A 9,865-nucleotide genomic window follows, 5' to 3' on the forward strand; every position below is an offset into this window, starting at 1 on the left:
TCAAATTTCAGGGCTAGAGGGATTTCTCAGTGGTGAGTGGTACTTCCTAGACTCATGGAAAATCAAAGTTTAATTCCAAATTTGTCAGTCAGTCTATTACTCCCTGTAAACTTGAGGTTCAGAGACTCAAACACCCTCCTCTAGCATTCAGAAGCCTTGCATCCATAAGCATAAATATACACACAGTTACGTATATGCAACTATAATTGAAATTTTTAAAAAATATTATAAAAAGTACATGAGAAGTTTCTGTTGTTATTTTATGTACATAGAGATGAAGGCAGATAGATTCATATTTTCATTAATTCTTTTGTTTCTGTAACAGAAACGTAAAATAATGTGTAGGCCACTGCAGACTAATCAATAAATTTCCATTTTGTAAGTCCTCAGAGTACACCTAAAGGGACAGGAAACAAAAGTGCTAGCTATGTCACATGATCTCACTCACCATGATAGGATAGCTTTGTTGTTTGTTTGTTGTTTTGGGTTTTTTTTCTACAACTCATCAATACACTACAATTTTAGACACGTTTGCTCTGGAAACACACTAAGCAATGGGGCCTTACTAGAACTCTATTCTTTCATTTTAATTTCTGCTCTTACATGCTGTTTCACTTTCCCTTTATGAATAATGTAGCCCTTGGTATAGTTCTTTTCAATCATTCACGCTTTAAAAATGATGAAAATATATCAGATCATGAACAAATTTCTCTCTGGGGTGCGTGTTGAGCTGTTGTATTATAAATTAAGTAGAGGTGATTCCTGATTACAAAAGTGAGGAGTATTGATGATGTAATGTGGTTTGTATTAGCATGAAAATATAGAATTAAAATACAAAAGTCTATAGGAGCCTTGGAAATCTGTTCAAGCTCTTGTCCTTCAAGCTGCCAAATGTGTGCAATGCTTGTGAAAAGATTTTTTTTCTTAGCCTGAATATAACAAAGAAGTAAACTGCAGACACCCTTAATGGAATGATTTGAATTTAAAAAGAAATAAAGCTTTTATTTATATATAAACAAATTGTCCTTAGTTTTCCTTGAATGTTAACTATTTCTTTCTCCTAGAATATTTTTATGTTTCTATTAAAGATTTCAGTGTTCTTTTCATGATATCTTAAATGGCTCCCTATTTAACTTTGTAAGTTATTTGAGGATAAGATAACACAAAGTTAAAATATTATAAATGATTTTTGTATAAGTAATGTCTTAATGAAATACTGTTGCTCAGCCATTGTGCCTTAGTGATTCTGCACAAAGCCTAATTGAAATAGTCTATAATTCATATAGTCCCCTCTATTTTCTCTTTTTTAAAAATTATTTTAGTTATTTACATTTCAATCATGCCTCCTCCCACAGTTCCTCATTCCATTCCTCCTCTTTATTTACTCTGAGAAGGAGTTCCCTTTAGCAGACCTTCCCATTCACTGGAGCCTAAAGTGTCTCAAGGATTAAGTGCATATTCTCCAACTGAGGTCAGACAAGGTAGACAGACCACTGCTATATATATGACAGGGGCCTCTGAAAGGCTCATGCGTGCTTCTGGTTGGTGACTCAGTCTCTGGGAGCAATCTGCACTGTGCTTTAGCTGAGATTGCTGTTCATCCCATGGGTTCTCCCTCCCCTTCAGTTTCTTTAATCCTTCCCCCAATTCAATCATAGGGGTCCCTAACTTCAGCCCACTGGTTGGGTACAAATATCTGAGTGTGTCTCAGTCAGTTGCTGGCAGAACATCTCAGAGGACAGACCTGCTAGTCTCCCATTTGTAAGCACAGCACATCAGTAATAGTGGCCTGTCATGAGATGGATCCCAAGTTGGGCCAGTCATTGGACCTACTTTCTCTTCCTTTTTGTCTCTGCAGTATTTTAAGACTGAAACAATTCTGGGTCAGAAATTTTGACTATAGGATTATAACCCAATTCCTCCCTCTACTTGAGGCCCTGTTTCAAGGTGGGTATCTCCCCCAATCTCCTATTTCCGAGGCTGCCTGTTTCCTTTAGTCATCCTGCCCCTCTAGGCTTCTCTCCTGTCCCTACCCCCATACCTGATCCTGTTCCCCCTTTTACCTCCCTATCTTCTCTCTTACCCAATTCCCTCTGCCTTTTGTGATTATTTTCTTCACCTTTCAAAGTGGGATAGAAGTATCCTCACTTGGGCTTTTCTGCTTGTTAAACTTCTTAAGGTCTGTGGTTGTATCCTAGGTATTCTGTTCTTTTTGACTAATATCTACTTACTAGTCAGTACTAATGTATGTCCTTTTGTTTCGGAAATACCTCACTCAGGATATTTTCTAGTTACATCCATTTGCCTATGAATTTCATAAAGTCATTGTTTTTGATAGCTGAGTAGTATTCCATTGTGTAGATGTACCACATTTTCTGTATCAATTTCTCTGTTGAAGGTTGTCTGGGTTCTTTCCAGCTTCTGGCTATTATAAATAAGCCTGCTATGAACATAGTGGAGCATGTGTTTTTGTTGTATGTTGGAGCATCTTTTGGGTATTGCCCAGGAGAGGTTTAGCTGGGTCCTCAGATAGTGCAATGTCCAATTTTCTGAGGAACCTCCAGACTGAGGTTTTCAGAGAGGTTGTACCAGTTTCAATCCCACCAACAAAGGAGGATTTTCCTTTTTCTCCACAATCTTGTCAGCATGTGCTGTCACTTGTGTTTTTGATCTTAGCAATTCTGATTGGTGTGAGGTGAAATCTTAGGTTCAATTTAATTTGCATTTCTTTCATGACTAAGGGCTTTAAACATTTCTTTTGGTGCTTCTCAGCCATTTAAGATTCTTCTGTTTTGAATTCCCTAGCTCTGTACTCCACTTTTTAAAATTGGGTTAATTGGTTTTTGGAGGTTAACTTCTTGAGTTCTTAATAGATTTTGAATATTAGTCCACTCTCTGATGTAGGGTTAGTGAATACTTTTTCCCAATTGATAAGTTGCCGATTTGTCTACTGGTGTTGTCATTTTGCCTTTCAGAAGCTTTTCAGTCTCAGGAGGGCTCATTTATCAATGGTTTATTTTAGAGCCTAAGACATTAGTGTACTCTTCAGGAAATTTCCTATTGTGTCAATGAGTTAGAGCCTCTTTGCCATTCTCTCTTCTATTAGATTCAGTGTATCTAATTTTTTTATTGAGGTCCTTAATCCACTTGGATTTAGGTTTTGTGTAAGGTGATACATATGGATCTATTTATTTTTTCTACATGCAGACTACCAGTTAGACTAGCACCATTTATGGAAGGTGTTTTTTTTTTTTTCCCCACTATATGTTTTTGGCTTCTTAGTACCAAGTACCCATAGATGTATGGGTTTACTTCTGGGTCTTCAACTCTATTCCATTGATCAACTTGTCTGTCTCTGTACCAATACCATGTGGTTTTCATCAATATTGCTTTGTAGTACAGCTAGAGGTCAGTGAAGATGTTTTACCCTAGTAGTTCTTTTATTATTAAGAATTGTTTTGGCTATCCTGTGTTTTTTCATATGAAATTGAAAATTGCTCTTTCAATACCTGTGAAGAATTGTATTGGAGTTCTGATGGGGTTGCATTGAATCTGTAGATTGCTTTTGGTAAGAAAAGCATTTTCACTATGTTAATCCATGGACGTGAGAGTTCGTTTCAGCTTCTGAGGTCTTCTTCAATTTTTTTTGTTAGATATTTGAAGTTCTTGTCATACAGATCTTTCACTTCATTGGTAAGAGTTACACCAAAATATTTTATACTATTTGTGGCTATTGTGAAGGGCATTATTTCCTCAATATCTTTCTCAGCTTATTTATCATTTATATAAAGGAAGGCTATTAATTTGTTTGATATAATTTTAATATCATACTACTTAGCTAAAGTTGTTTATCAGCTGTAGTAGTTCTCTTACTGAATTTTACAGGTTGCTTATGTATACTATTATATCATCTGCAAATAATGATACTTTGACTTCTTCCTTTCCACCTTGTATTCCCTTTATCGCCTTTTGTTCTCTAATTGCTTTAGCTAGAACTTCAAGTACTGTATTAAATAGATAGGGAGAGAGTGTGCAGCCTTGTCTTGTCCCTGATTTTAGTAGGATTGCTTTCAGTTTCATTGGCTGATGGTTTGCTTCATATTGCTTTTATTATATTTAGGTACGTGCCATGAATTCCTGATCTCTCCAAGACTTTTAACATGAAGGGGTGTTATATTTGGTCAAAGTTTTTTTCAGCATGTAATCAGATGATTTTGTGACTTTACTTGAATTTCACTATATAGTATGTTGATAGATTTTCATTTATTGATCTATCCTCGCATCCCTGAGATGAAGCCTACTTAATCATGATGAATGGTGGTTTTGATGTGTTCTTTAATTTGGTTTGTGAGGATTTTATTGAGTATATTTGCTTTGATATTCATAGATAAGTTTGGTGTGAACTTCTCTTTCTTCATTGAGTTTTTGTGTGTCATATATAAGAGGAACTGCTTCACAAAATAAATTATATAGTGTTTCTCTTGTTCCTATTTTGTTACAGTTCGAGGAGTATTGGTATTAACTCTTCTTTGAAGTTCTGGTAGAATTCTTCACTAAAACTATATACCCCTGGGCATTTTTTGATTGAGAGACTTATAGTGACTGCTTCTTACCTGATCTTGGTTTAACTTTGGTACTTGGTATCTATTTTAAAAAGTCATCCGTTTCTTCTAGAAATTTCCAGTTTTGTAGAGTATAGTCTTTTGTTGTTGGTTCTGATGGTTTTTTTTTTTTAATTTCCTCAGTTTCTGTTATGCCTCCATTTTCATTTCTGAATTTGGTAATTTAGATACTGTCTCTTTTTCTTGTAGTTACTTCGGCTAAGGTTTTATCTACCATTTTCTTAAGGAACAAGCTCTCAGTTTTGGTGATTCTTCGTAATATTCTTTTTGTATTTAATTAGTTGATTTTAGCCCTGAGTTTGACTCTTCTCTGCCTTTACTTCTCTTGGGTGTGTTTGTTTCTTTCTGTTCTAGAGATTTAAAATATGCTGTTACCTTGCTTGCATGAGATCTCTCCAAATTCTTTATGAAGGCCTTTAGTGCTATGAATTTTCCCCTTAACACTGTTTTCATTGTGTCCCATAAGTTTGAGTATGATATGTCTTCATATTTATTGAATTTATGATGTCTTTTATTTCTCTCTTTATTTCTTCCCTCTTCAAGTTATTATTGAGCAGAAAGTTTTCCTAAGTGTGTGGGCTTTCTATTCTTTCTGTTGTTTTGGAAGTCTAGCCTTAACCTCTGGTGATCTGATAGAATGCATGGGATTATTTCAATCTTATTATATCTGTTATGGCTTGTTTTATATCTGACTATATGGTCAGTTTTGGAGAAGGTTCCATGAGGTGCTAAGAAGAAGATATATTCACTTGTTTTGGGATGAAATGTTCCGTAGATATCTGTTCAATCTATTTGCTCCACAACTTCTGTTAGTTTCTCTGTGCCTATGTTTATTCTCTGTTTCAATGACCTGTCCTTTGGTAAGAGTGGGATGTTGAACTTTCCATTATTATTAAGTGAGGTTGAATTTGTGTTTTAAATTTTAGTCAAGTTTCTTTTACAAACATTATTGCCCTTGCATTTGGGACATAGATATTCAGAATACAGACCTCCTCTTGGTGTATTTTTTTTTTAATGGATATGAAGTGTCCTTATCTATCTGCTTTGATAAATTTTGGTTGAAAGTGTAAGAGCACCAGTGGAGGGGGAAGCCCTTGGTCCTGACAAGACTGAACCCCCAGTGAACGTGATTGTTGGGGGGAGGGCGGTAATGGGGTGGGGTTGGGGAGGGGAACACCCATATAGAAGGGGAGGGGAAGGGTTAGGGGGATGTTGGCCCGGAAATCGGGAAAGGGAATAACAATCGAAATGTAAATAAGAAATACCCAAGTTAATAAAGATGGAAAAAAAAACTATGTAAAAAAATAATAAATGAGCCTTTTCCATTTTTCCAATAAAAATAAAATAAAATACTCAACAAAATAAAAGATAATAATGAATAGAAACATGACTAAATTGTATTTTCCTTGGTATAAATTAATTTACTTCATAACATACCTTAAAACTACTTAGGGAAAAAACTCATGATTAAACAAGGAAGTAGAATGATTAATTTACACCACCTTGACTAATACTTAATCCATTTAGTTTTTAAAATTCTATTGATTGGAGATTTCTTTGGCTTTCTTCATTTAGATTTTATATACATTTAGTTAGATTTATATTGAGTATTTTATTTGGGATTATATCCAGGCAAATTTCTTCTTTACCTTTGATGTGATCATTGTTAATAAATGAAAAATTTGGTTGTCTTTTGTATAATAATGTTATATTTTATAATACACTAAGAATGGTCAAATGTTTTCTTATGTGGTTAGAATGAATGAGTTGAAATCACAGATCAGCTAGAAGTCAACTGGCAACAATGTACAAATTAATTGCATAACATCTGACTTTCTGTTCCACTGGTCTACTGGACTTTTCTGTGGACAATGTATGTTGGAAAGATCACACATTATGGTCATGTTGATCTCATAGCAAGAATGCAACAACAGTTCAGCACATTCAAATCCATAAGCATCAATAATGCAGGATATAAACAGAGTAAAGGAAAAAATCACATGATGCTTTCTGCAAGTCCAAAAATCTAAAATTTAATTCTTTCCTTTTTTTTTTTTTTAGAAAAATGGGGATGTGATAGTGCATCCACAGCAATCTCTTATGAAAATGTAATGTCTTAAAGTTTACAAAATGTTTCAATTGATCCATATATATAGTAAATACTAAATAATATTGATTTGTATTTCTTGAGAATTTAAAATGCAAATAACCAACAGGAATTGTAATATTACATAAAAGCAGAAAAGTAAAGTGGTGTAGCTGATAAAAGTGATACAGTGGAGTTACTTTATTTTATACAGTAAAAGGACAAAATATTCAAATGGTGTAATATTTAAATGTGGATATAAATGGAGCAAAACATGTCCCACATGATGAGTTAGAAAAAAATTTAGTGAAGTCATTTATAGGAAATTAATAAATAATTTTCAATAAGAAAAAAATCCCAAAACATTGAAACTATTGTAAAAAGAAATCTAAGAGCTGTGAAGTGCTATGAAATACTGTGCTTTAGATGTGGCATGACGTTTGCATCATGAACTCATTTCAGTTTTGGTTACAGATACAAGGATTACACAAGGATCAAGCCAACCAAAATCATGGAATAAATGAAGTAATTATCTTTAGGTCTCATCTAAACAGAAGAGCTGCTGGCAGTGGATTGTTACTGGTGGAAGGCAAAATTACTACCCTTTCTACTGTGGATGGTCACCTACACACCCAAAAATAAATTAAATAAATAAAAAAAATTCACTGACAAACACACACATGTAAAAACACACAAGATATATATGAAATTAAGGGAACATTATCTGGTTATAATTATTCTGTATTTCTTTTGGTATATTTAATTTGCTTTTATTTATACCAAAGATTCAGAATCCAGTGTGACTTTTAGGTTGTGAACATTTAATCATGTCTGATTATTTCCTGTATTTTGTTCTTTAGTTGGATATTCTTTTATTTACATTTCAAATGTTATACCCTTTCCAGGCCTCCCCTCTGTAAAACACCCATCCCACCCCTCCACCCTTTGCCTCTATGGGGGTCCTCCCCCACCATCCAAGCCCTCCTGCCTCCCATACCTGACATTCCATTACACTAAGGCATTGAGCTTTGATAAGACCAAGGGCCTCTACTCCTGTTGATGCCAGACAAGACCATTCTCTATGACATATGTGACTGAAGCAGTAGGTCCATCGCTGTGTACTCTTGGGATGGTGGTTTAGTCCCCGGGAGCTCAGGGGGGTCTGGTTGGTTGATGATGATGTTCTTATGGGGTTGCAAACCTCTTCGGTTCCTTCAATCCTTTCTCTAACTCCTCCATTGGAAACCCCATTCTCATTTCAATGGTTGGCAGTGAGCATCTGCCTCTGTATTTGTCAAGCTCTGGCAGAATCTCTCAGGAGACAGCTATATCAGGCTCCTGTCAGCATGCACTTCTTGCCATCAGCAGTATTGTCTGGGTTTGGTGGCTGTATATGGCATGGCTCCCCAGGTGGGACAGTCTCTGGATGGCCTTTCCTTCAGACATTGCCTCCATATTTCTTCCTGTGAGTATTTTTACTCCCTCTTCTAAGAAGGACTTAAGAATCCACACTTTGGTCTTCCATCTTCTTGAGTTTCATTTGGTCTGTGAATTGTACCTTGAGTATTCTAAACTCTTGGGCTAATATGTACTTATCAGTGAGTGCATACCATATGCATTCTTTCGTGACTTGGTTTTCTCACTCAAGATGATATTTTCTATTTCCATCCATTTGCCTAAGAATTTCATGAAGTCATTGCTTTATGGTAGTGTAGTACTCCATTGTGTAACCACATTTTCTGTATTCATACCTCTGTTGAAAGACATCTGGGTTCTTTCCAACTTCTGGTTATTATAAATAAGGGTGCTATGAATTTTCTAAGAAAATGCCAGTCTGATTTCCAGAGTGGTTGTACCATCCTGCAATCCCACCAACAATAATAGAGTGTTCCTCTTTTTCCACATTCTAGCTAGCATCTGCTCTCAGCTGAGTTTTTGATTTTAGCCATTCTAACTGGTGTGAAGTAGAGTTGTTTTTATTTGCACTTCCCTGATAACTAAGGATGTTGAACTGAACAGGAGTTTCTTAGGCATTCTATATTCCTCAGATGAGGATTCTTTCTTTAGCTCTTTACCCCATTTTTAATAGGGTTATTTGATCCTCTGGAGTCTAATTTCTTGAGTTCTTTATATATACTGGATATTAGCCCTCTATCAGATGTAGGATTGGTAAACATTTTTTCTCTATATGTAGGTTGCTGATTTGTTCTAATGATAGGGTTCTTTGCATAACAGAAGGTTTGCAATTTTATGAGGTCCCATTTATTGATTCCTGATCATAGAGCATAAGCCATTGGTGTTCTATTCAGAAAAATTTCCCCTGTGCTCATGTATTTGAGGCTCTTCCCCACTTTCTCTTCTATTGATTTCAGCGTATCTGGTTTTATGAGGAGGTCCTTTATCCACTTGGACTTGAGCTTTGTACATGGAGATAAGAATAAGTTGATAAATATTCTTCTATATGAGACCTTGAGTTGAACCAACACCATTTGCTGAAAATGCTGTCTTTTTTCCATTGGATGGTTTTGGCTCCTTTGTCAAAAATCAAGTGCCCATAGGTGTGTAGGTTCATTTCTGGGTCTTCAATTCTGTTTCATTATTCTACCTGTTTGTCTCTGTTCCATACCATACAGTTTTTAAAACTAGTGCTCTGTAATACAGGTGGAGGACGGCAGGTGATTCCTCCCAAAGTTCTTTTATTATTTCCTGTATTGTTAATTGGAGGATAAATTCACCTTTTTGTGACACTGTATCAGTCAAAATACTATCTTTCACTAATAGTGCTTTTATTAATTTCCTGCTCATAATCTTCCTCAGCTAAGATATTAGACAGGAAGTAAAGAAATTTTGTGTAATTCATCATATTTTTAAGAGAAATAATTTGTTTATTTTTCCCATTTTGTACTGCTGAGTAAGATTGAAGCTCTATATTAAATAAGCTTGATGATAGTCCACAACATGGTCTCATTTTTGAAATTGAAGAAAATTATTTCACATTTATGTAATTTAAATTTAGGCACAGATCTATACTTCATCATTATTACTTTGTGGTATGACCTTTTATTACTAACTAGTAATTTCAAGGTTTTTCATCAGTTGTTCTTCTCCTTTTTTTTTTTTTTTTTTTCCAGAGCTGGGGACCGAACCCAGGGCCTTG

This window comes from Rattus rattus, chromosome 1, assembly GCF_011064425.1.
Source record: "Rattus rattus isolate New Zealand chromosome 1, Rrattus_CSIRO_v1, whole genome shotgun sequence".
In the NCBI taxonomy this organism is placed as follows: Eukaryota; Metazoa; Chordata; class Mammalia; order Rodentia; family Muridae; genus Rattus; species Rattus rattus.